General features: G+C 41.4%; 1 protein-coding gene across 6 annotated transcripts in view; it reads left to right on the top strand.

Annotated features, from left to right (window-relative positions):
• The window catches only part of MECOM (MDS1 and EVI1 complex locus), a 345,512-nt gene that overhangs the window by 209,626 nt on the left and 109,627 nt on the right, over positions 1-26,259 (top strand). The gene's annotated exons all lie outside the window — the stretch shown is intronic.

The raw sequence follows: 26,259 nt of genomic DNA, 5'->3' as shown, positions 1-26,259 counted from the left end.
GGGATTTCAACTTTTTTCTCTTTGTGATCAAAGATAATGCCAAGAGCTGGATGAAAGCTTTTACTGAGTGTAAGAATAGATGCTCATGCACACTGAAAAGTGTTGCTAATGTTGCTTTAATAAAACATAAATTCTGAGTCAAGCTCCCTGCCAGGCTGACGCGGGTGGACTCTATTAAGCGTTTCTTCGCTCGTGCTTGCAGGCTGGGAGGTTGCGATGGGAAACCCGCGCTCGTTGGATGCAGTCCAGGGAGGAACTCCGCACAGAGTACAGCCAAAACTGGAGGACTTCTTCCAGGTCTTTTAAAGTCAGAGCAGGCGAGAGCTCGAATACTCAACTGAGCTAATGGGGAAATGTGAAGGCGCCACAGGGCAGATTTTGGAGAGGGTTCCCCCGCTGCTTGGTGGGTGCTTGGGGGCCCTGGGTGCAAGGAGCTGTCTGCAGAGGCTTGTGGTAAATGAAGGTGATGAACCACTACAGTAAACTGGCTGGGTAATGGGCATGTTCCTCATCCCTCTGGATCTGTGTGTTTTTTAGGCATGTTTGAGCCAAATCCAGGTTTTTCAGCTGCTTTCAAGGGTGTCTGTGTAAAATGTAATAGCCTGAGTTATGCAATAAAATGGGATATCTGCTTCTGCCCTTTTGTCTTGTGAATGTAATAACAAATCTGACTTAGTGTAAGCAGTTATTTCAGTTACGTATTTGTGTATCCAATAGTAGTTTTTAAACTGAGCTGATTGTCAGCATCTCTGCCTGGTAGGAATGCCCCAGTATTACAGCTGGGCAATTTTGATACTTGGGCAAAATGTGTGGGTGCAGTTACAAACGCTGTCATTTTTTTAAATGATAAACCTTTTAAATGCAATGGGGTGGGAGGATCTGTCATTTGTTTTTCTTTTGGATAATGGCAAAGAGAAAGAAGCATACTACTGTTTTAAACTGACAGCTAGCAGGTTTAGCATTTGAATTGGGCAAATTTGCATGGCGTGTTTTTCCAACCAAGGAGGTATTAAGATTAACCCATTTATGGAGTGATCCAAAAACAAATATAACTTTTCTAGCCAAAAATTAAGACAGGTTTTTCCAACTCTGAGTTGTCACTCTGTTTCAGATTTAGTATCAGACAAACAAAACATTCCACTATTTTATACAGATTTTTCTTTAAAAAAAGAAGGAAATAAAGTAGTGAATGGGAATAAGAATGCAACGTGCACTCTTGTTTCCTTTCTCATGTAGACAGCAGAGACAAGCACTGTCTTATAACTGGGCTGAAATCTCATCAGAATGAATGTCAGGTACAGTTGTTAGCAAAACAAAGGGTATTTGATATTTAAGTTTAATAAAAAGTACTTTAAAAAAGAGTTTGCGTTCAAAGCGGGAAGTTCACTAATAAGTTTGAAGCAAACGTGTTCCTGATTACACCCCATTAAGAAAGTGGAATGCAGTGAACTGCTTCCCCCGAGGAAGCCCCAGCGCGCATGGGATTTGAAGTCTGCAGCCAGCCCAGCAGACGATGCCGGACCTGCTGACCCTGTGAATTTTGCAGTATATTTTCAAAGATAATGTGTCTTTTGGGGTTCAGTGGGAAGGAGGGGAAGAGATACTTCACTGCACAGATTTTGAAAGGGTCTGGAATAAGATCAGCTTATTGTGCATTTTGTTCTCGTGCGTGTTTGCTCATCTCTAATAACATGATAAAGACTCAAAAGTGTCTTAAGCTTTGCTATATTTTGGTAAGCTCATTTGTTCCACGGCTGGCTTGTGTGCATCCAAAGCAATGATGCCTGTTCCAAGTGGTTTCTGGTGAGGCAGAGCTGTACGATTTGTTTGAATCATAACATGAGTCTGGTATGAGACTTGTCATGATGCATCCTTGTCTGTGGAATATGAAAAATTTCTTCATTATTTTTCATCAGACAATCCCATGGAAAATAAAGTTCATATCGTGAAACCGCAGGGGCAGAGTGGTACGATATTCCATGGATCATTGTACATGCAGTGCCCACCAGACTGGTCTGTATACCCAGGGATAGCAATGCATCACTGGCTTCTCTGTGATTAACCATCACTGGAGGTGACCAGGAAACCTGCACATGCTGGTTTGGAGGCAGGATGAAGAGAAGGCAGGCTTGGGGATCTTACAGAAATCACACCAGTAATGTCATCAGCATTTCTTGAGAGGGTTACGTTATAACTCAACTTTATAACTGGGAATTTGTACATATGCCAGCTGTCCCAGGGGGTGGAGATTTTAAATGCACACACATTTCATTCTGCGTGACAACACCTTGAAAACGTAAGTTAGTTAAGACAAACCGCCGTCAATTAAGTTTATTGGATGATGTCAGTGATGTAGGTGATTATATATATAGATATATAATGGATTTAGAAAAAGACCCACTCTTCTATGGATCTGCAGTTTGTCAATAACGGGAGAAAATTTACAGTGACGGTCGGTATGATTTTGTAATATGCAAAATGGACTTAATTATCAGCACAAGAAATCACTACATGAAGTGTAAAGATTTTGATACGTGTTTTTGTTCTTTGTTTTCAAAAAATACCACCTGTAAATGGCAGAATTATTTCTATAACGCATTCCTGTGGATTTACTAGAAAGAGACCCATGTATTGCCCTTCAGCTGGAGCTGGATGTGATCACTAGCAGGGTGCACACAGAAGCAGCCATGCCTGGTCTGATAGACTTTTACTATAATCAGAGACAGGCTGGTTTAATTTTCCCTGGTGCTCTTTTTGTCACTGGTAGATGACGTTGCTAACAGCTGACACCGAATTTTAATAACTTCTCATTTTATTTAATTGCAGCTGTAAGCAGTGACAACTAATAGTAAATGAATGAAGACTTCAGAAATTATCCCCAAATTATGTGTATGTGTTGTTTTTTGAAATTTCAGTTTTGTATTTTAGGAAGAAATCATTAAGTTGCTCTTGTGATTTACATTGATATCAATAATGGGTGAAGAACCCTTCAAAAGCTCTAGGAGACTGAAACTGGTGAATTTCTTTTCAAATTCTGAAAATTATTCCTTTTAGATCTCACATGTGTAACTCCTTCTACTCTGGACTACAAATATACTTCTGACTTTGTCACCTCAGCTGTCTTCAGGCCATATGCGTTCAGTCAGCTCAAATAAAAGCCAAAAAGATTGTGCTGCAACTCTTGTCTTCCCCAGCCTCTCAGTGAGTTTTGGGGACCAAAGAATGGCTCTCAAAGAATTTGATCCAGACTCATATGGGGTCAAATATATTTGAATGTGACCAAAATGTGTATAAAATATTATAAGGGGTATATAATAATTTTAATGACTTTTGCAATTGTTAGAATATTTATTATGATTATTACTAGTAATTAAAGTATTAAAAGCAAGAGCAATGAACTTAGTCCCAGTATGGGGTTTGCAGTGCAAGCCATTGAGCATGCTGAAGGGTGGCTCATCTACTTGCATACTTAGAAATTAGGCATCTGGTTTGCTGAATCGAATGGCATGTTTAGAGTGCAGGATTTAGCTCTTCAGGTTTCTCTTCTACACTACTACTTGTCTTCTTCCCCTTGAGGGGGGAAAAGGTAACCTCAACATGTTGGGGATTAGCTAAGAGTTCAGGCATTGTACTTAAGTGGACTCTCTAGGACTGATTTCATATTTGATTAATCTCTCAAGATGGGTTTCAAATCCAATATTGATGCATTTTTTTCTCAGGACTGTAAGTTGTTTGATGATTCCTAGGAGCTACTCTTGTAAAGGCTTTAACCTGCTATTTGCTTATACAAAGTAAAGTTACAATAACAACTTCAGAAATTTCCAAATCCCCACTTCTTAGTTTACTAAGTTAATACAAACTGACCACTACCCCATTCTCCTGCAGGGTGACACCACTGTCCTTACTGGACACAGCAGTGATTTGTGCATTGGACTTGAAGCAGTGTTTATGTTGTTAGTAAGCCTGACCACCTCCTCTTCAGTGTGTTATGATTCGTTTACTATTTGTTTTAATGTTGTCTCCCTCAGGTTGATTTACTCAAGTCTGTGCTTGGAATTGGTTAATGATAAATTGATCCAAATGAAATTAAATGGGAGAAAACCCATTGCTTATGAAGAGACAGCTGTGTGATTTGGCTGGATTGATGGGTTCTCAAATCCTAGATTTTTCTTACAACCACTTCTTTTATAATGTCATCCCAATTTACCAAATCAGATCTTAAATTATCTCCTTTACTTCTGACCCAATGATTTTTTAAGTTTATTTTTGTTTTCCCACTTGTTTTGCTTATTGCCTAGTAGTCACATTCCAGCTATATCCTTGCTTCACAGGTCAAAGGTGGTTAATATTATGTGTTACACACTTTTTCCATTGGAGCAACTGTAATCTGTACTGATATCGCTTATTTTTTGCATGAAGTGTTTTTTTTCTTGCATTGACTTAATTTTTTTCAATAGTGATGAAGAAAGGAGCTTCAGCATCTCAGATGTGTGTGTGTTTTGACATATGCACTCTTATGAAGTGATCTGTGTTTCAGAAATAGGTTATACTCATGGGTCAAGAGCTGTTGCTTTAACTAGTGCTCATGCCTTGTATTCATGAAAGGCTGTAATTGATTCCCGTCTCTTTTATAGAATAGTCCTATTTTCTCACTGAATAGATGCTTCTGGCTCTTTTAAAGGTAGCATTCATCTCAATCAGCTCACTGTTGCTTTTTCACTACTGTCACCCAAGAAGGAGCCCCATTGACCCCCTCCTCCCTTCAAACCATAGCATTCAAAATTACTAATTTTTCTGTCTGTTTAGATCTCTAGACTTATTGGAGAGCTTCTCCTCAACAGCAAGCAAAATACCAAATGTTTTGAGATTTAAGATAACATATCAGAAGTTGGTAACTCTGCTTTCAAGAGTCTTTGTTATAGCTGTAATTTTGGGGAAGGAAGCTGAAGTTGAAATGAGCTGTGGGATTTCCAGAGACTATATCTAATAGCATGGGCCTGTGCAGCTACCTCAGAACTTGATGTTGTAAAACTGCAGAATCAGAGGGTTAATAGAAAAAAGTTAAGTGCAAATTCAGTAAAATAGGAGAAAATCAATGTTTGTAACTTGCCTTGAAGAGGGCATTCAGGCTCTCCATTCTCCTGTTGAATTTTGAAAATCTAGTTGTCTGGGCTTCATGTGTGCAGGATCCATAGGTGAATAAAGCTGCATGTGGGGAATAGAAATACCCAGTTTGTGCCTAGGAGATGTGGGTTGTCCCTCACTGCAATATATCTAAGTCCTGCAAAAAGTAAATAGCTTGGTATTGCTTATTTTTATGCTTAATGTGTTTCAATTCTGTCTGTTTGCTACCAAAGAAGAAATTAAATGTTGCTTTGGCCACCTCTCTCCACAGTCAGCTGCTTTGCTAGCGTCTTTTTGGAAGCTTATGGGACAATTTCTTGCATAAAGTTTTACTCAACGAGAATGTGTGGCATAATCTGGCATTAAAATAAGCCTTTTTCAGCAATATTTGAAAGAACAGAGAATATCTCAAGGTTTCTACTTTGTCTTATCATGACATGTAACTCCATAATGGAGAAGGCCGGGAGCAAAAGGAATGAGAAATCAGAGCCCTGCAAAATATTTGCCAGGATACCTGAAGTCACATGGAAAGTGTTGCCCCTTGAAGTCAGCTGGCTAGGCTGAGGTTTGCAAAAATTTGCACAAATCTAGGCTGTTTCCAGTAAAACCTGGCCTGATTTATCATTTTAAATCAAAGCCAGGTGGGATTTCATGTGATTGCAGGTGAGATCCGGTGGCCTCTCAAGGGTTTTGCTCCTTGAGCTGAAGCAATCAAACCCTCTGTGATACAATGCTGAAATTTTTTTTTTCCATGGGCTCCTGCAAATTGACACCGGTACGGTTTATGCAAGGACAAGGTTTCGGAAAGGCTGGAGGGCAAATTTCACTAGAGCAATGTTGTGTGACAACAGACTTGATGTTATCCCATGTCGTGGGACCTCAGCCCCAAAGCTGGTGTGATATCCAGGGCTTGTGTTATATCCTAGGATGATATAATCTGTGAAAGGGCTGTACATCTGATATAACTGCAATTAAATACTAACATAGTGTGTATGCCATAATGCTGTTACAGTTGCCAGCGTTGTTTTAATAGTACTATTCACATGGCATATGTACAGCAGAAAATGAATGCTCTAATGGATTTTTCTTTTTTCCCTTCCTATTAGCCTGATAGGGAAATATGTCTTTAAGAGTAGTTGGGAATTTCTTTGGAGTTTACCAGTTAATTAAGATACTTCTATTGAACAGCTGCAGCCTACCAGTGAGTACACTAAATCCTCAGTCTCTCACCTGCCTCCCTTCCCAAGCTCCTCTGCTTCTTTGGAGTTTGGCTGAAAGTTTGGACACTCTGGTGGCCCTGAGTTATGCCTCTGAGACATTTTCAAAGGTTTTATGGCATCTTGTGGCACTGGTTTTAGTGCAGAGGTAAACAAGTGAGTCATATACTTCTGCGTTAAAACAAATCAATGTCCTATATCATGTTATTTACTTTATCATCAGGGCGGAAGGGCGGAGAGGTGGAAAGGGTTTTTATCTGGTTAGGGAGCAGAGGAGGGAACAGAGAAAAAGGTGTTGAAGATTCAAGTGAGATGAATTTCCAAAGGGTGAAAATACTTCTCAATTCCACCTTCATTTTGCTTACAACTCTCACTGATGTCATTGAAACATATATTCAAAGGGACAGCTAGAATATATGTGCCATGCTTTAAAAATCTATAAGGATCATTAAAGAGCAGAGTTAAAATATTAATTTGCCCATGAATGGCACACAAAGCCATTAAACCTTTGATGGCTTTAGGCTTTTCAACAGAGAAACGGGGATTAAAATAGATTTTCATAAATAAACAAATAAATAATCTTAGTAATGTCTCCACAATGATGCGTCCAGCCTCAGTTAATCTGTTCCCCATTAGAAATACATATCCTAAAAGAGGTTGATGCACCAGCACAAGCTGAGTCGGGTTGAACACTTTTTTCAAACTTTAAGTTTTGTATAAGAAGAAATGTAAGAAATAAATGCCAGACTAAAACACAACCACTTTATCTTTCCCACAGTGAGCCAGCTACTGTGGATTTCCAACTGCCTTGGCTCCCGGCAGTGGGAAGCAGCCTGTGCTGGCACATTTGCCCATGGTTTTACGGGGCTGATTGTCTCAAACCTTCCAAATACTTCAAAGCATATGGCTTTACCTCAGTACTGTTTGTCCCAGAGGGGGATTGCAAGCTACCTTTAGAAAGCTCATGCTATTTCTGATATGCTGTCTTAGAGTTCCTTGGACATAATTCAGAGCTAGGTAATTGTTTTATGGGTTACTTAGCAAATCCAGATATATTTATTTAGCATAAATATGCCGATAAGTGAGTACTACTGAGAAGGCACAAGCATTCTGTGCATATCCTCAGTTCAGTGCTTTACTGTGCATTCTTTGGTATAATAAGAAGCATCTTTGACATCATACTGTTAGTTTAAACTAGCACCCTACATCAGCTATTGAGTTTCTTAAGAGAATTAGATGGGGTCAATTAAGTATTTTAATAGATGTTCTTGAAATGTTAATTAATCAGTAAACAGCACTAAATAATGTGATAGAAAATGTAGCTGCTCAGTTGAGAGAGGATGTGTGTCTCCTCTCGATGTTTGCTTGGTAGGTAATGCTGAAAAATTGGATGTACCTTCTCTAGACTTTGATAATTCATAAATCTGTTGGGCAAGGTAAGTTCCATCATTAACCTTTAATCTTTTAGAAGCAAGTTGGCTGGAATCTGTTTACTTTAACTAGCTTGTTCACTGATAATGCATGATTTTTAAATTTCCTTTTGTGCATTCCTTAGCTAAAGAAAAACACAGCTGTGTGTGAGACAAATTCTATTTATTTTCTCATTAAGAAAAGTACAAGAAGATAGTATCATTGGAAAGCTAATAATAAAGAACTACTAAAGAACGCCCTTCATCTGTTTGCTCTGCCACTTTACGAAGGCTTTCCAAACAATCTTTTCAGATGTATTAGTAAGGAAAGATATCTTAAAAGTCAAAGGAAGACAAAGTTAATGCATTTATAGAAGTACCATTTCAGATAACATTTTACCAGAGTGTTTAGATTAGTTAAATATTAGAAAGGTAGAGATAATAGCGTTGTTTGTATTCATAAATGTGGAAAGTTGCATTTTCAGGGCAGTGAAGTGTAAGGCATATCAAAGTTTTATCATCCTGGAATGTGCGTGGAGCTGTGCGCCCATCTGCACAGAGAGGCTGCAAGGTGCTCCCGCTGGCGCTTGCTCACCAAAACACAATGAAGAACACACATGCTTTGGCTTATGTTTTTAAATCTCATTCTCCCTGGTTTTCTATCTATAATTGAAAAGTGAGAATTAGGAAAATTAGATGGTGTCAGCTAACTGTCTGGACCCAGTGAAACTGTGCAAGCACGGTGGCTTTCTTGGCTGAGGGTGATTCACTGATATATCAGGGAAAATGAGGCTAGGCAAAAGTCTGGTCGTTTCTAGGGCCTTCTGCAAACCTCATTTATAGGATAACACCTTCTCTTCTGTAAAGAAGATACAAAATTAACATTCACAAAACACCCTAGAGCATGGAAATGGCTCAGTATACTCTCCTTTAGATGCAGGCAGTCATATACGTGTCCAGGCATGAAGCTGAGAGTCCAGCCACAAACACAGAAACGCATATGGTAGTGTGAGATGGAGAAGGCATGGCTAGCACCCACCTGCATCCACGTGTGCACACAAATAAAATTGTGTACCTCTGGCATTACCATCCCCTCCCTGCTCACCCAAATCTGAGGACAAGCCCACGGTCTTGCAGAGTTTACCAGCAGAAACAGCGTATATGCAAACATCTTAGAGGGGTGCAGCAACCCTACCAGCAGTCCCAGCCAGTCTTTTTTATCTCGTTACCATCCTTACAGTCAAATCTTCAAATATATGTGTTGAAATGATATAACAATAATGGTCCTGACTAAAATATTATGTTGTTTTGACTGAATGTGGTTTAAACTGCCATCTGCTGGCTTGTACTTTTCAGGGCCCATATTAAAAACAATGTTCCCTCTTACAGTAACCCTCATTCATATGAAAATAAAGCAGACTGAGTAATACCTTCCCTCCTGCAATATACAGCTGAAAATTGTACCAAGGAATACAAATGTGGCCAAGTACAAAGGTAAATCCTGGTGCTTATAGGTAGATTCCTCAGGGATATTTTTGTTCAATTTACACCTAGAAGAGAAGTTTAGTTGCAAATACATGTGTACAACTTCCCCCGAATTCAATGAGATACACACATACACATGACAAGCTGAGACAGTTGCTTATATTTTTCTTTTTTCCTTATAAAGGCAGCTTCCTGGAATATTACCTGGGATTTTTGCCAGAGTAAGGACCAAAGATGTCCTAGCTCATTCTATTCAAAGTTACTTAAAAATAATTAAGCTTTGCTTTTTTTTTTTTTTTTTTCCCAAACTGTGAGAGGAAACTCCAGCTATTTGGCTTGAAATTTGGCAGTTACTTGAGAAGGAGAAGATTAATACCAATAGCTGCTTTGAATTATTTTCCCATTAGTCGTCTTTTAAAGCTTTTGAAATATCAGGGCATCACTGTCACTCGTTGCTCAGAGGCATTGGCAAGGTCTCTGGAGGACATGACTAGCAATGAGGTGACGTGCAGGACTGCGACATGAGCTCTGGTTGCCTGTCCCTACCGGGAATGGAACAGGATGCTTGGCTGGAGGGTGGAAGCACTCAGTGACAGTGGACACTAGTGCTTTGTGTCTCTCTGCTCTCCAGAAATGGAAAAAAAAAAAAAAATTTCTAAGCAGAGAAAGCAAAGGGAAAAATCTGTGTATCGGAACCAACAGAACTTGCTTCTGCAGTTTTAGAGGAAAACTGTGTACCCTTGAGAGAAATAGTGAGGGAAGGAATGAGTGTTGGGCTCAGAGGCAGGATGGGCCATATCTGCAGACACCACTGAGGACCTCATTTGCAGAGTCCTCCTCCAAGCCATGGGGCTCTGGAAGACCTCGCCATATATATTTGCAGTGGTGAAGCGAACTTGCAGTGTGATGGGCCAGCATTCTGCAGCCTGGCTAATGTTTGACCCTGGCTCCCATCAGTGAGTGCAGGGTTGTCCCACACCCCCAGCATGCCAGCACGTGTTACGCAGGTGTCTCCGAGGAGTTCAGGCCTTGAGAAACTCCTCCAGGTCCAGCACTGCTGGCTTCTCACACTTCTTGGTTGACACAGGCTGGGCAAGCCAAGAGGGGATTATAAACCACCTTTCATCTGGGGGATCTCAAGGCGCTTTGCAAACATGGAGTCATTAATTCCCCCGAGTGCCCCTTTGAAGTTGGCAGGTATTATTGGGTGAGCAAAAGACAGCGCAATGACGGCCACGCAGCAGCCGTGGCAGAGGAATGCAGTGACGACATTGATGACATGACTAATTTATTTAGCAAACTGAGTTTAGCATGGTAATGAGGATGTATTTGCCATCATCCCATCGTTCATCAGATTTATGAGGCTCTTTAGGCAATGAGCACTGCTGTGACTAAGTTTAGTTTGATTTGTTCAATTAATTCCTCTTATTCGTTTTGTCTGAAGAAAATCCTGTAAGATTGTTTGGCAGGTTAGAGAGACCCTAGAGTTATAAATGTGTGAACGCATCTGCCTATATGCATCTATCTATAGAGAGATGTTTGGCTAGGGGTGTCTAAGACTATAAAGTGCATTAAGGTTTTATTTTTTACTTTAAATCCATTTACAATTTTTATTTCTCACTTTTGGCTCCATAAAAGTGTACATGGTCTAATCTAGACCATTTCAAGTCAAGGTAGAGTCATGTTCTTTTTTTTTTTGGGTGTAAACAGGCATTATGGCAAGGCTTTGGTAGCATTCCTGTTCTTTCTTTGGCTGTAATTCAGCATCCAGAATGCTTAACAAAGAAATATCTAAACACTCAGACTTTTATGTCTCATGAAGAGCAAATGACATCACTACTCCCAGTACCAGAAACACCACGTGGCAGAGTCATGGCATCACTGTGTAGCTGAGGCCAAAGGACCTCTGGAGCCCTTTGGGCCAACCCTCACCCAAAGCAGGTGCAACACAGATTGGGTTGCTCAGGGCCTTGTCCGGCTGAGATTGGTGTGTCTACGAGGACTGGAGATTGCCTCAGGGTCTGACCACCCTTGTTTTGAAAGCATTTCTCCAAATATCTACTTGCTGGTGAGGCAACCTGTATCTGTGGCCTCTTGCCCATTGCTGGGCAGCTCAGAGGAGCATCCTGCTTCCCCATGGAGTTTCCAAGGAGGTAGTTGGAGAGAGTGATGTGTCTCTTGCCTTGCTGGGCACTGAGGAGGTGACTTTGCATAATCATAGAAAACAAAAAAAGCAGCAAAGGGTGGATGATGCAGATATGCCCTTCCTGCTGAACCCTTCACACTGGTGCCTTTTCCCATCCTTTCTCTGCTTATTGGTCTCTGGGACCACTGATGCATTAGGGAGCATCAATTTCCCAGTGCGACTACAGCTCCCAGCAGCCTCTTTCCTTCAGCTTTGAGTAGTTAATTGGGTGTAAGAATATATTGAAACAAATGGATTTTCAGCATATTTTGGCATTTGAAGGCTGAATGCACACTTGTAGTCGCTTTGGATATTCGGCCAATAGGAAGTTGTGTTTCTACTCTGCATTCAGGACTGATTTTTTCTTTTTTCCCCCCTTCCTTTCTTTTTTGCCCTTCCCCCTCATTTTTCAGCTCAGCATATCCCTAAATACAAAATCTGGTGCTCAGGAACATCATATGAACTTACAACAAGCCTCTGATGTTGTGGAATCCAGAACCAATGAGTAGATTATGCCAATCCATAAATATAATTTTATTTCATCTGTGACTAATTTTGTTAATATTGCTCCTCTGTTTCTGGAGTTTTAGGATACTGCCTGGGAGAGAGCAGGGCTTAGTCGTACCGAGCCTGAGTCAGGTGCCAGCACCAGCAGCCTGGGTTTGTGCCACTACCAATCACTTCTTGTGTAGTAGAATTATCCGCAGACATGAAGGCTCAGCTTGTTGGTTACTGTACAGAATCCAAGACCTTACCCTTAGAGTTTACCAATTCTGCCATACCTCTTTTTAAAGTAAATTTAAAAGATTTCTGTGCAGAATATCATTGACTTCATCCTCAGGAAAGGTGTACAGTTGGAAAAAAAAAAAAAAGTCTTTGTGAAAAAGCACCACCTTGACCTTACCCTGATGCCAAATTTTGAACTGAAATGTTTCCAGCTCTGTTCCCAGTCTCTTGTGCTGGGTTAAATCAATCATGTGCTTATATACCTTTTGGGTTTGTCTTCTTATGCACCAGCCTCCATCTGCAGTGTTAAAACGTTTCACCTGTTCCAAATCAGCCAGATATAATTGAGGAAACCATAGACAAAAATGCATGCCAAGACCTGTCTGCAGCCACAGGTTCACCCAGCCGCTGCCTGTAGCAGCAGTGCAGATAGGCATTGCTGGTTTTATAGGCAAATCTATTCACATAGATTCAGGGGAACTCAGAAATCAGATTCTGGTCGGGGCTGTCACTGCTGTAGCTCAGCGCGGATAGTCAACAGGTCCTAAACCAGCAGATTTCTGCCCTGCGTATAGCCTTTAGCTAAGGAAGCATATGGAGCCTGATAATCAGTCTCCAGGCCATGCAGGATGCTCTAGCCAGCAGCCAGAAAAGAGAGGAGTGGAGGTATACTTTTCACAGATTTAACCAAGAACAGTGACACTATTTGCAACCAAGGGGCACAGCCAAAAATTATTTGCTGGAGTGCCAATGCATGTTCCCTAGTGGGTAGTTGGAAAATGAGAACAACCTGTCAAAGATTAGTGCAATTTCTAAAGCAAGCACAAGACAGTCTGATTTTGTTTATGAAAAAGGGGCATCTAATTAAAACTCAGATTTGGGTTTCAAAGTTAGTTAGTTAGAGATTTTGACTTGTATGTACACAGTCATTATTGACCCAGGGTTACAAAGCACAGCTAAACTCCAGTCAAGGTGGGTTAACCCTGCAAAAGCTGAGCACAGCAACTCCCAGGCTTATGTCTATCTCCCCCTACTATCAACACCGGCTTTACAGAAAGCAGCTGCTAATGCTCATAGGTTTGAGGGCTACGGTAAAAACGGTTTTCATTACCATGTTTATTTTATGAGATACATAGTATATTCTGATGAGGGCTTCTGGTAGTAAATCTTAAGGTTTTGGCTTGGCTTGTTTCTTCATGTGCAGTGATAAGAGTCAGGGAGAAAGGCATGCTTCTGGATCTTGTGGAGGGATGGGGAATGAGGAGACAATGAGGGGAGGGGGACAGAGCAGGGATTGGCCCTTAGCAGCATTTGCAACCCAAATCTGACGCCTCCCAGAGAGGTTAACACAGATTTACATCCATGAACCCATGTCGGCAATGGAGTAGTGTGGTTAGAAGCCCAGGGAAAATGCGATCCTGCCCTGGTAAACCCACTGTGATCTGCTGCTGAGCATTGCACATATCTGCAGGCAGCATGAGCTTGATGCACCAGGCAGCATTGCCATCACATTGATTTCAGTGGCTGAATCGCTTCCCCACATCACTTACCACAGTGGACCAGCAGTGAAGGATGATGATTTTATGCTCCAGAGAATGAAAACACATTTTGGTGATATTTGATACTCTTCTGTGCATTTAAGATGACATCCAGTGAAGGGTGAGTGTCCCTTGTGTATCTGAAGGAGAACACTCCCATTCACTGATGATATACATTTTTTTTTTTACCTGGTGCCTGTCAGCACATGGCTACTATGTCTGCTCACAGATGCCCCTTTACTAAGTCACTTTTTCTGGTTTTTTTCACAAATGCTTGTGGAAAGAAAGGGATAATGGGGCCATGGGCAACATCTCCCCCATCCTGGATGTGTTTCTCAGCAGAGTGATTGCAGCAATCCTCCCTCCTAGTCTGATCCTACCCGGCTCCCAAAATTTTGAGTGAAAAAAAGCTTTTTCTGCAGATCATTTTGGCTTCATTGGCATTTTGGTACAGAGTGGCTCACAAACCCTCAGCAAAGAGATGTGCTGGGGGTGCCAGGTGGGTGCTGCCTCACACCAGCAATAGGGGAGTAACTAAATCATATGACATGCTTAAAAAATGTTGTGAACAGAAATAGCTTGGCATGGGGACCTAGAAATATGTCTCATTTCCATTGAAATGGGAGACCCCATTAAAAAAAGAAAAATAACAGAGATATCTGCTTTCCCTGTCTAAACCTCAGGTTCCTCCTTATCTTTATGTACGGTCCAAAAACCTTAACATGATTTTAAATGCAGGGACCTGTCCCGGGCAGTAGTTTGTAATCGAATGAAAGTCTTCCCTTGCAGTGACAGTCCCGGGAGGGCAGCATTGCTGAAACTCCTGGAAGAGGTGGTAGCTTGTAGATGCAGGATGGCTAATCCCCATCACTGGAGGTGGCTGGGGCTTTGGCTGGAGTTGACCATGTCGAAGTGGTCTCTGTCTGCAAAGAGGGTGAAATGTTGGAGGGGAAGAGCTGAATACAAACTTCTGGCTCTCATCTTTATTTATTTTATTGTTGTTATTAAAGGCACCCAAGGCAGCATGTAATCCTGCCTCCTTGAGGGCTGGGAATGTCATGCCCTCCACCTAGTGCCCTTTGAATCATGTCAAAGTCCAGTGCAAAGCAATGCAAGATTCTACGTTTGCAGGACAGGCGACCTCCACAAATTTTATAGGGTGACAGGAGGAAAACGGTTTTGCTTTTACTGCATGTTCTACTTCTGTCGTGGCATTTGTGCACAAGCTGTGATGCCTTCAACTTGCCAAAGGGGGTTTGCTCTGCCTCTTCCAGAGCAGCCATCGCCCCCACCTCAGCCAGCTTCTCTCTGGGAGAAGAACGGATGGCTCAGTCCCACCGTCTGCAGATGGGTGGGAGATGCCTCCGCCAGCATCCCCGTGACATGCTGAGACAGCACTGAAGCTAGGCTGCTCTCTGTAAAGCTAAACCTATCATCTCGATGAAACATATCCTCCTGCCAAAGCCAGCCCAGGCACTTTGAATCTATGTGCTTGTCACCGGAGCTTTTGCACATAACAATACGATGCATTGCAACTGCGTTATAAGAATCATAAAAAATCCTGGCATGCATAACACATTCACTTCATATAAATATTTCCAAAAAATTCAGTGATTGAAGACTCAAATCATATTGTAGTGCAGTCTTGTTTATTCCATAACATTATTTTTATTGCAGGATGACTTATACATAACCTTGAATTTCAAGTTTGGTAGAACAGACAAAGTATTTGTTTAGAGGGCAGGACGATTAAAACCATTTTTTTCCCTGTTTGAATTGGATAAAATTGTAATATATCCTTTACGTCACAGTAGCACCCTAGTGGTTATCATATTGCATTAGTTACATGAGTTTTCAGTGAACATTATACAGTATATACTACTTTCAGTAAATAGACCAGTCATGCTTATAGTTACATGGAAAACTCCAGGAAATTTGTGATGACATTCCCTGCAGGTTAGTAATTCTACCCATTATTTATATTGGTTTGATTTGAGCTTTAAAATAATCTGGTGAAACTAGATAAGGCTCAACATTCTGCAAAAACTTTATTTCACACAACTCTAGAAATACCTTAGGCTAAATATTTGGGATTTACCAAATTCTACTATCAAGAATTTTCTTCTTAGACACAACAGATAAAAAAATCCCCAAAAGCTCTTTGAGTAACAGAATTGCTCATTTTTTTTTAACATCCTTGTGCATCATTAAAAATAATATGACTTTAAGTTTAGAGCAAAATTTGTTTTCCAAGTGGTTTGGATGGCACTGTTCCTCTCTGACACCAAATCATTACTAATCCCGCACTGTGTGCTCTCTGCATCTGCATCGCCAGCATAATGTACAGCAACATTTGTGCTACAGCCCATCTTTAGTAAGCGATCACCTGCCCCAAGTAACCATTACAAATGGTATTAAATAACCACTTCTCCAGCATGACCGGAGACCACCCAGCATTTGGGTAGCAACTTCTCGGCTTCAGATTTTATTGCCCACGCGGTGTTTACACACAGTTCCCTGTGCTCTCAGGGGGACCCACCTGCATGCACCCACGGGTATCAGCCAAAATCTGTCCAGGTCAGAGTTTGTACACAGGATGCGGGCACTTTCCATTATTCAACATATTCACCAGAGATTTTACACGAGGCAACAGTTAAATAACACTGTGCACTTAACACATGTCTGAGCATGTCCATCCTGATTTTGCAGAGCTCTTAAGTGTCTGCTTAAATTGATGCATATGCTTAAGCTTATCCCTGTAGAGTTAAGCATGAAAAGTATGTATTTAACCTTAAACATATGCTTAAATGCTTTACTGAATGGAGACCATAAGTTGTAATCCAGTGATCATTTAAACCAATATCACATTATTTTGGTGGCTGCTGTGTGTATCCACTCATCGTGTGAGTACTGTAGATAGATGAAAAAAAGGAGCAGATGTAGCAGTGTTTTGTTGACATAGAGTCCTCCTTCATATGCAAAACCCTTTTAATTTTAAGTATTCTCTTCAAGCCTTTTTTCCATGGACGGGCCATATCAACTTTTTTTTTTTTTCTATAGTGGTAATATCTTAGTATTTTTTTTTCAGTTTTTCTGGTCTGTCTTACTCTGTGTGGCCTCTGCATTCCTACATGCAGCATCTGAGCTCCTGCTCAGCTCTTTTTATTAAAAAACCTGTCTCACTGTGGAAGAAACTATTTGTTAGTCCTGCAGATATCTCATGGCGTGTGGTTTACTGACAACTCTAGCTGAAGCAGGTGACTGGAAAAAAAGGAGAAGAAAACCTTGATGGCCACCTCTGCCTCTGTGCAAAGTCAAGCTCCTTTGCCTGCCTGGGGGCTGCAGCAGGCGTGTGTGGGGATTTCAGTTTGCCAGGGCAGTTCTTGAGTCTTATTTTTTGTGACCTGTAGATTTTTTTAACAGATACATGTAGCTTTTCCTCCCTGATGGTTGCCTTTGTGTCCTCCATCCCTGCTGCCATGCACCCTTAGCCCTGCCAGCAGCCTTCATCCTGGGGATTGGTCCTGCACGACAAGTGCCTCTGCATCTCTCTGACAACCCTGGGCAGCCGTGGTGCCCCTGCACATGGGTCTCCTCAACACCAGCGTAAGGACATAAGAAAAAGGCTCAACTCATGTCCAGCTAAAAAACCATTTATTCCATATCTTGAGTAACACCACTAACAGATGCCAAGGAAAATGACTTAGGGATTAGGTGAGGAAGGAGTGACCTTTCTTTTTAGATATTATTTTGGTTTCCAGTGATGCAAGACAGAGGGGATATCTTTCATTTCCACCCTGGGTACACTTTGTGGCCATTAACTTGTCTAATTGTGCTTCTCTACTGATACAGGCCAGGTTGGATGGGGCTTTGGGCAACCTGGGCTAGTGGAAGGTGTCCCTGCCCATGGCAGGGGGGTTGGAACTAGATGATCTTTCAGGTTCCTTCCAACCCAAACCATTCTATGATTTCTCCTGAAACTTCACATTGTGCCCTACTGTACCCCATAGCTGCAATTGTTAATCTTAACATATCTGCTGCAAGCGGTGCCAGGTCCATCGTTGTGCTGGAGCAGTGAGCAGTGCACCAGCGACCGGGGCAGTGGCACATATCCCCTTCTTCTAAACCTCCTCTCATCCTACCACATAGAGGGTAAAGCAGCCTCAAGGGACCTTAGTCTTCTAAAATAGTTACTTATGGATGAGCCCCTTTCTCAAGTGCTTTGGGACTTGCAGGTGAAAGGAAGCTACAGTGTTATTGTTTTTTTATTGAACTGATTGATCAATACTTGGCTACCAACACCCTGTGATTCACTGAACTTGGCTGAAATAGCTAGACTATAAAAATAAAGGATTTTTGGCTTTTTTCCCCCTCTGTAATTGTCACCAACATCTGAGTCCCTAACTGAGGGAGGTTGGCAAAATTTCCCTGATTCATCCAAAACAGCCAGAGGGAGATCACATTTGTGTGCATTTGTAATTTAAATTTAAAATAATATTTCTCCAGCAATTTATAACTTATATGTTAAGGCTCTAGAAAACAGGACAAGAACATACAGCTCTGTATAAGTAGAAGCTCCTGTTAATTTTGCAAACCTCTCGGGCTCTTTCCTCTGCTAGAACATAAAGAGACATAAACCACTTTTTGTTTAGTTTGACAAAGTCATTTGCTCCCAGGCTTGGAAGCTGTATGACAGCTTTTGGTCTGAAGTGGCTTTTTGTGGCTGCGTTATAAACCCTTTAAAAAGGTTTCTAATGGAAATGCTGACAAACAGTATGAAAAGTGGCACTAAATAAGCAGTGCTACAATATTTGCAACTTTCTGGGAAGTTTATAGATAGCAGGTAGTGAGTTAGTCTGGCTGGAAATAGACTTTTAATAATCCCAGTTCTCATATCTCTTTGGTGTATCTGTATAATTTCAAGTTCAAAGGTAGGAGCAGGAACTGTGGTCCTGCCCTGGCGTGGGGCTGGCCCTGTCCCCAGCCTGGTGCAGTTCCTGTTGGGGTGGCTCTGCCGGTGGCTGGAACCAGCAGCTCTGAGACACACCACCACTCTGGCTCACTCCCCTCACCTATAAAATCAGGCTAATATTTCTATGTCTCTCACTAGGTTACTGTAAAGATGAACAGGGCTACCATAGTATTCTATCCCTTTACACTAGATATCTAACACTTTCTGATGATGTTGTTTAATATATTGTTTTCTGTCATGAGGTTTCCTTTGATTGCAAGAAGCATCTTCATGCTCTTTGTTTTCCTTGATTCAATACTCTCTTTTACGTTGGATATATTTTAGCATATGAGATACCCGGTAATTATTTCATGTATGGATTACCACTGAGAATAACGCTTTATAAACCAAGAAGAGTCTATAGGTGAGTAATGGGGCTAATCTATACACATTAACTAAATATTTAGAGGGGAGGATACTGGGCTGTACAGTATGGACTCTGCTGGTTAGGACATGTGCACTGGAATGTTTTTGCTCCCACTAAAATCACTATCAAGTCTCACAGGCTTCAGTGGGAAAAGATATGAATTTTTAAAATGCTCCATTAAGAGCCCAATCCTGCCACACTTGCTCACATGAGAAATCCCATTGATATCAGGGAGTCTATTTGCCTGATTAAGGACTAATTCTGTGAATAAGGATTTGCAGGAAATGGCCTTATCTCTTCTGCATACCACAGATCCTGCTCTCTAAAAGTGTTTGCTGTAAGCGCTTATCGTTTATGTAAGTGCCCTTCAATGGACATTTATATAATGGGGTAAATATTTAAAAAGTTGTGCAGCGCTTTAGCTATGCAGGGCTTTAAAGGACGTGAATGCTGCTGGCTGGAGCGTCAGGCACCTTTTCCCCAGGTGCCAGGAATTATAAAAGGGAAACCGTGTGACTGCAGCAAGGTTTGGGAAACACAGTGCTGTGCAAGAGGGATCTAGATATTAGCATTTTTAAAGTGGTGTTCATTAGGGACTAAAATACACCTCTGCTGAAAATGTGAGTAAAACCAGATCAGAAATACTATAATGCTTAATAATAAAAGGTTTGTTGTAACTTTGCTTTCTGGTGAGCTGTCAAGTGAAACTTCAGCCTTATAAATAATGGCATTTCAAAAGGAAATCAAGAGGGTAAAATGTTTTGAGGAGTTGGTGAAATCCTGAATAACATCTCTTTCCCCAGAATAGAGTTGTGCCATTATTTATGAACATTACCGGAAAAACACGTGCAGTGACTAAGAGGAGTTGTTTGTTTTGTTTTAATTTGAATAAACTCTTTTGCATTGTTAGTCAGCAGCAGAAACTACAGTTAACAAATTAATGAAAACCAAGTGATGCCTTTGAAGAATATTTAAATGAACCTTAACCGCTGCCTACGGCGACTTGCTCAAAGTGAACTAAAAAAAATAAATAAAATAAAATTAAGGTGAACTAGCCACTGTTACTAAGAGTCAATTGACAGAAGGCATGGGTCATTAATTTTGTGTCCTTTGTTTTGTCAGTTTGTTTTCGTGAGGCCTGGTAGAGAAAGTAAAACCAGTCAAGCTGAAAATTGTCTGCTCTGTAGCTTATTTCCCCTCCCAGCATGCCCTGACCCAGGGGAGCGGGCTGCGGGGCTGTAGCCCTCCCACCTCTCCACGTGCTCCTGGGCCCGCATCCCCCATTGCAGACAGGGGTTTGTTAGTGGAACGGTTAATACTGCCACAGCTCAGCTTTAATCGTGTGCAGGTTGTGTACATCGGGAGGAACAAAATGTCTTCCCGCATGCAATAACTTTAGTGAGGGAAAAAGATCCCGTGGTGCTTTTGGCCTTAATGTAAACTCTGAACTAAAGTCGGAGTCACCAAAGGGAAAAAGAAATATATTATTCATTTTCAAACATCCTCGCAATTATTCCTTTGCCTTTTTCACTTCCACCTGTGCATCCTTCCCCCCACCTCCCCAGGGTGCCAGCGCATGGCCGGGATGCTGCAGGGAGAGGACCACAGTGCCTGGCCTCTGTGATCCAGCCCCTGGGTGGGATCACTTCTGTCACCAGCCATGCAACCCCTGTGAGGCTGAACTCTTCCATATTTACATAAATCCCAAGTATCTTCACTGAATAATCACAGCTAGTCCAGTTTTATATAGGTAGGAGTGTTTTAGTCCTCTGACTGTGGTGGGATCAGAGGTCCTACAGCTGGTACAGCCATGTCCCTGCGTGGCCCATGCACAGAGAAATGCATTCCTCTGCAGGTAGTTTTCTCCTTAAAACACAAGAACAGTCGGTGGGATTCAAAGAAAGTAAACATTGCACATTTACAACCAAATCCCATAAAATTAGCAACAAGCCCACTTTTCTTTCTGTACTAGAGATACAGTAGGTGATAGGTAGTCATCAGGTATGTACAGATGTTTGTTGTTTTACTTTTCCATACCAAACGCACCCACGTGAGACCCGGCAGCCCTCCAACGTGACCAGTGATTTCCGTGGCCTCTGAGCTGAACCCGTGTAATCTCTCCCCAAGATTTAAAAGATAAATGGGAACCCTTGGTACATCATTATACCAAATTAACTTGTTCCTCCGTGCCTGTAAGGTTTAGGTGGATAATTGAATTCCTCTTTGTTTTTGGTTTGAAACAATCTTTTTCATCATTAGGCTGGTTGCCAGAAGTGGGTGTTTGTGGCTGGGTGTTATTGCTAGGGCTGAGGGCCAGTGTGCTCATAAACAGAGAAGTGACATAATGTCTTTGGTATAATGAGACAGCTTAATGCAAAGCACTGCAGGAATTAGGGGACACGTTTCAAGAATGGAAATAAAGCATATGGAAAATGTGCGTTTAGTGCTCTGTCAAAAAGACACTAGAAAAAACCCTCCTATTTGATTAAACACTCTTGGAATGTAGTTGTATTATGAAAAATGATTACTTTAGCTCCATTATTTTAACGTTCATTGGAAATAAATTGCAATTAATTGAGTAGCCTTTAAGCCAACAGTTAAAATTGATTTTGACACGTGCCAAAACCTCACAGTTTTGGCATTATCATCTAGATGCTGGATGTTGGTGGGAATGTGCTAAAAAGGTCTTTCTTCCTGTAGAGATCACTAACTCTTTTTTGTTGTAAAATTTAGTATCGATGTTGCTTAATATTTGTTTTTAAGAGACCAAAACAGTTTGCTGAATCACTTTCATGGTTCATTAAAGCAAAAGCTGCCGCTTCTGTTCTGACTGCCTAGATAACATTTTCAGATAAACACAATTTCCTGGAGTTTGTGCTTTTTTTGTGTTTTTTTGTTTTGTTTTCTTCTAGGTCAAGCCCAGAACCTTTACCTTATGAAACAGATTATGCTTTCAAAATATTGTATGTTAAGTGTGTGTTGTTGCTTGTTATCTATAAATCAGATGCAGAGTCTTAATGCCCAAGAATGTTCCGTTAACTCTAAAGAGAAACGTTCACTTTTATATAGGAAAAAAGTCTTGGCAGACAAGTTGGAAGTACCAGATGGAATAGGTTGTGCCACACGGATTATAAGATTTCCCCCCCTCCTCCCTTCTTATTGATGTCTTAAATTGAACATGTTCCATCTGTCTGCTCTCAATAATGAATAGTTACTTTTTTTTTATTGTAAAGGTAACAAATTCCATATAGAATAAATTAATTCAAGCATGTAATGAAAAGTGCTAGGAGTGTGTGCGTGTGTTGGAATTATGTGTAGAAATCTAATATAGTTCGTGAACTGCAGCAGGTAAGACTAGTGGCAGAATTGACAGCTACTCAGGGAAGGGCAGCTAAAAATTGCTATTAAAAAAGATGCTAGGAGAAGTTTGCAGAAAGAACCTTGGGATTTCATAGAAAGAGAAATTCAGTTATGCCACAAGTGTTTGTTCTATTTAATAGCCCTTGGATGTAGGGCTTTCAGTCGTGTCAGGTCCCCTTCCAGCATGAAGGGGCTGTAAGTAGGTAGAAATGTATTTTTTACCCATATCAAGGCCTCTTCATGCTGCTGGAAGGAAACGGACCGTAATGTCCATTAGGCTCCAGTTCCCTCTGCATCTTCTGAAAGGGATGAACATTGTGCTGTTAGACCAAAAGCATTTTTAATTTCTTCTCACTGGAATAAGTCCAAAGGATATAAACTTAAAGCAAACTCAAGTGCTTCGTACGCTGAAGCAAAAACAATGTAAACTTTTAATGCAGTGATGAGCTGTTGGGTTTCAGAGACTGATATGTTTGGTTTGAGATAATTCCCTGCTCCTGCTTGAGAGTACATTTTACTTTCTCTTCTTTACTCCGTAGTGGCTTCAGATAAAGGCCCTGTGCCTTTTTTACACATGTTGCTATAAATAGAAAATTAAATGCAGAGCTTTAAATGCTAAAACAGGCACATTTTTCTGTTAAAAGTTGATTTTATTTTCATATGAACACACAAATATATGTATTTTTGTTCTTGTATCAATGAATTTTAAAAGTCTGGCTCTTTAAACTTTTGGGAACAGTTGGTTTTGATTTTGGATGTAATAATCTTTTCTTTCTGTGACAAGGGTTTTTATCTGGAATTGGAAATTACTCTTTCTTTACTTACAGATAATTGATGCAGACCGAACTTGTTAAAGTCAAAACAAACAACTCAGTTCTTTATTACATGCTTATGTGCTTAGTCACTGACTTTATATTAGATTCTGCAAATAGTACAATTTATGCAGTGACATGTCGGAGACTTAACGTTGTAATTTTCCTGTTTCTAATGGAGAATTAAGAACCTAGAGAAGCTCAGAGGTTCACATGCGCAGAATCCCTACTGCTTGGGTGCAGAGGTCTCGCAAAAATTTAGTAAGTGAGAAGGAGAACAAAGATCCTTAGTTGGTGAAAAAAAATTGGATAGCCTGTGGCTGAGAAGCTGATTGGGACAGGTAGGCACAGTGGGGCGCGGGATAATGAGGCACATGGCAAATGTGATGCACAGATGTGAAGCCAACTGTAGCTTTGGTTCCAGGAGCCGCGCATGCCACAGCGCTGCGCCTCGGGGCTATGTCTACACCAGAACATTTGGAGCAGTAAACGACGGGCAACATTAGGTTCAAATTAATCTATTACTCCAGAGCTGTGAAATGTTGGTTGCTTGTTGCGGAATTACATTGCCTCTGGGTGAAATGTTTTAGGGAGATTTTAATGCATGCTCATGGCTTGCAGAGCAGATTAAGAGGAGAAAGGGAAATTAGAAGGGTTAGGAGGGCTGTTGAGGTGCACATTTCTGGTTAAAGTATATGAAAAGAGTATTACATATTTTGCAAACAGGCCTGCTCTCCTGTTGGCCACCTGCTGGGACTGAAATATCCTACACTGTAATGAAGGCAGGTTTGCAGAAGCCTTGTAAATAGTTTAGAAGGCAGATAGAGGCGACATTGGCCTTTCCGGAAAATTTGGGAACATTTCTTCTATCCCGCTCCTGGCTCGCTAAAGCCCCAACCGAGACAAAGCCAAACTTTGACTCTCAGCTATTTACCACTTCAATTTTGACCACACCACTAAATGACAGGTAGTCTCCTAAAGTTTCACAACACGTTATTAGGATTAAGTAATCAGATCCAAGCTGTTTTCCCCTGGTACCTAAGTGGTCCTGGCAGGCCCCTTTAAACAGATCCACAGTCCAAACGGACGTGTATTCCAAGCTGTAGTGTAAGATATTCTAAATCCTCGTCAATTAAATAAACTTTATTCGATCAGCACAAACTGTTTGGAACTATCTATAAAGAATATATTTCTTTTACTATATTGTTGCTTTTCTTATAAAAACACTTAATTGAAATGCCTAAGAGCTGCCCAGCACAAAAGTCAATAAAAAGCCTAGAATAGAGTTTATAGGGGTTGTCTATGTACATAATTAAATCCTTCAGGCACTTTAAAACTCTGCAAAATAAATGGTTATGCAAGAATGGCCTGCTGAGAGAAGAAATGCTTGTATCAGCTTTAAGCAGCTGCTCTCTGCTCAGTGTTTCTGGGCTGGAATGAGAAAGCTATTAGAAGAGGGGACGACTGCAAGCCCCATACAAATCATCTTTGTTACTGACACTTCAGGGAGTGCTTTACGGTGGCTGTCAAGCCCAATACAGAACTGCAAAAGTCAACTGGTGTTATTTAAAAAAGGAGACGGTAGTGCAAAACCAACATCTATGCCCAAATAACGTTAAGGGGCCAGGATGGGAGGGAGCTGAGCCGGGCAGGAGTTAATGCGGGCTGCAGCAAGGCACTGCCAGGCGAGCGTGCGGCTGAGTCCTGGGTCTGATGGAATAACAGAGGTTAATTGCTTGCAATGGTCTATTGCTGTAATAGGAGTAAAAGGGGAGGACTGTACTTAGATTTGATTTCACTGTTCTTTAGGGAATACAGATCGAGGGGGTGGGATTGTTATTAGGGGCAAAGGAAGTAGTGCTAAAAAAAGAAGAGTTTAATGAATGTAACCAATAGAAAAATTGTAGGTTTGTTTCTCCCTCTGGCCCTCAAAGTTATGATAAATGATAGCACAAGGAAAAGATAACCTACCATGAGAGTAGGATCACCAAGGCCAAATACTAAAACTCCCAGCTGACTGCCCCATACACTGCAGCCTCTGTTCGTGTTTATTTTTTCTGCTCACTCTTGGTTTCGTCAATCAGTATGATAGACGATAACTCCTGACTAGAGCAGCCTGTGTCCTGCTCTCTCACGGTGGGTAGCATGTTGTGGTTGGCGCCGTGCAGTCGGAGGATCACCCGCATCAGAAGCATCAGGGGATGAGGTAGGGAGCAGTCTTCCAGCAGCCCAGCTCCTGGGAGAATAGCAGGCAGCGCTGTTATCAGCACGCAGCCGCGCTGCCAAGAAAATGACCACACATTAGTAGCTTTGTTTGGGTAGAGTCTAGGGGGGATGTCGCTCGCAAAAATTGAGACGCTCTCTTTCTGTTAAATCATCCCGGTTGCGAGTGTTAAAAGATAGCTTGTTCAAAAAGAAACCATACGCGGCTTGCCCAAGGCGAGGCCGCGACAAGGCTGCAAGCAGCTAGGAATTTGTAATGCTTTATGTCTTGAGAGGCAGACATGCACCCGTCTGTCTCGAGACAGCAACAGGTTTGCCGCTTGCTTCTGTACGGAACCGTCTTCTGCCATGCCCAAGGGCAACCTTGCCTTTCCCAATGCCTTGCCCTACTTTTCCTTTGCCTCTGCCTTGCCTTTCCTCCTGACTTTCCATGAAATCTGTAAAAGAGAAAATAGCCTTTTTCTGCCCACTGACATGTGAAGGGCTGCTTATTAGGCCAACAGCTCATCAGATGGATGGAATTTCCTGCATGCTATCCGAAAATCGCTTATGTTGTTTATCTCCTCTCTCAGCACTGGTATTTGCTGTGCACATTGTTGTTGAAAGTTTTGCTTCTATTTCGCTAATTAAGGAAAAGAGAAAGTGTGTTTACTGTTGCTGAAACCTCAGCTTTTTAGGGGGTTTTGGTAGGGCCTCTGGGGCCATTTTATTTTTGAGCTGAGCACCCCCTGCCTCCCCCAGTGAAGGAAGTAGCCAATGTGAAATTCTTTTGATATCTCGTGATGTAGCAGTGGTCAAACAT

The sequence above is a fragment of the Strix uralensis genome, chromosome 9, assembly GCF_047716275.1.
Source record: "Strix uralensis isolate ZFMK-TIS-50842 chromosome 9, bStrUra1, whole genome shotgun sequence".
NCBI lineage: Eukaryota > Metazoa > Chordata > Aves > Strigiformes > Strigidae > Strix > Strix uralensis.
This window is presented reverse-complemented; position numbering and strand designations above follow the sequence as displayed.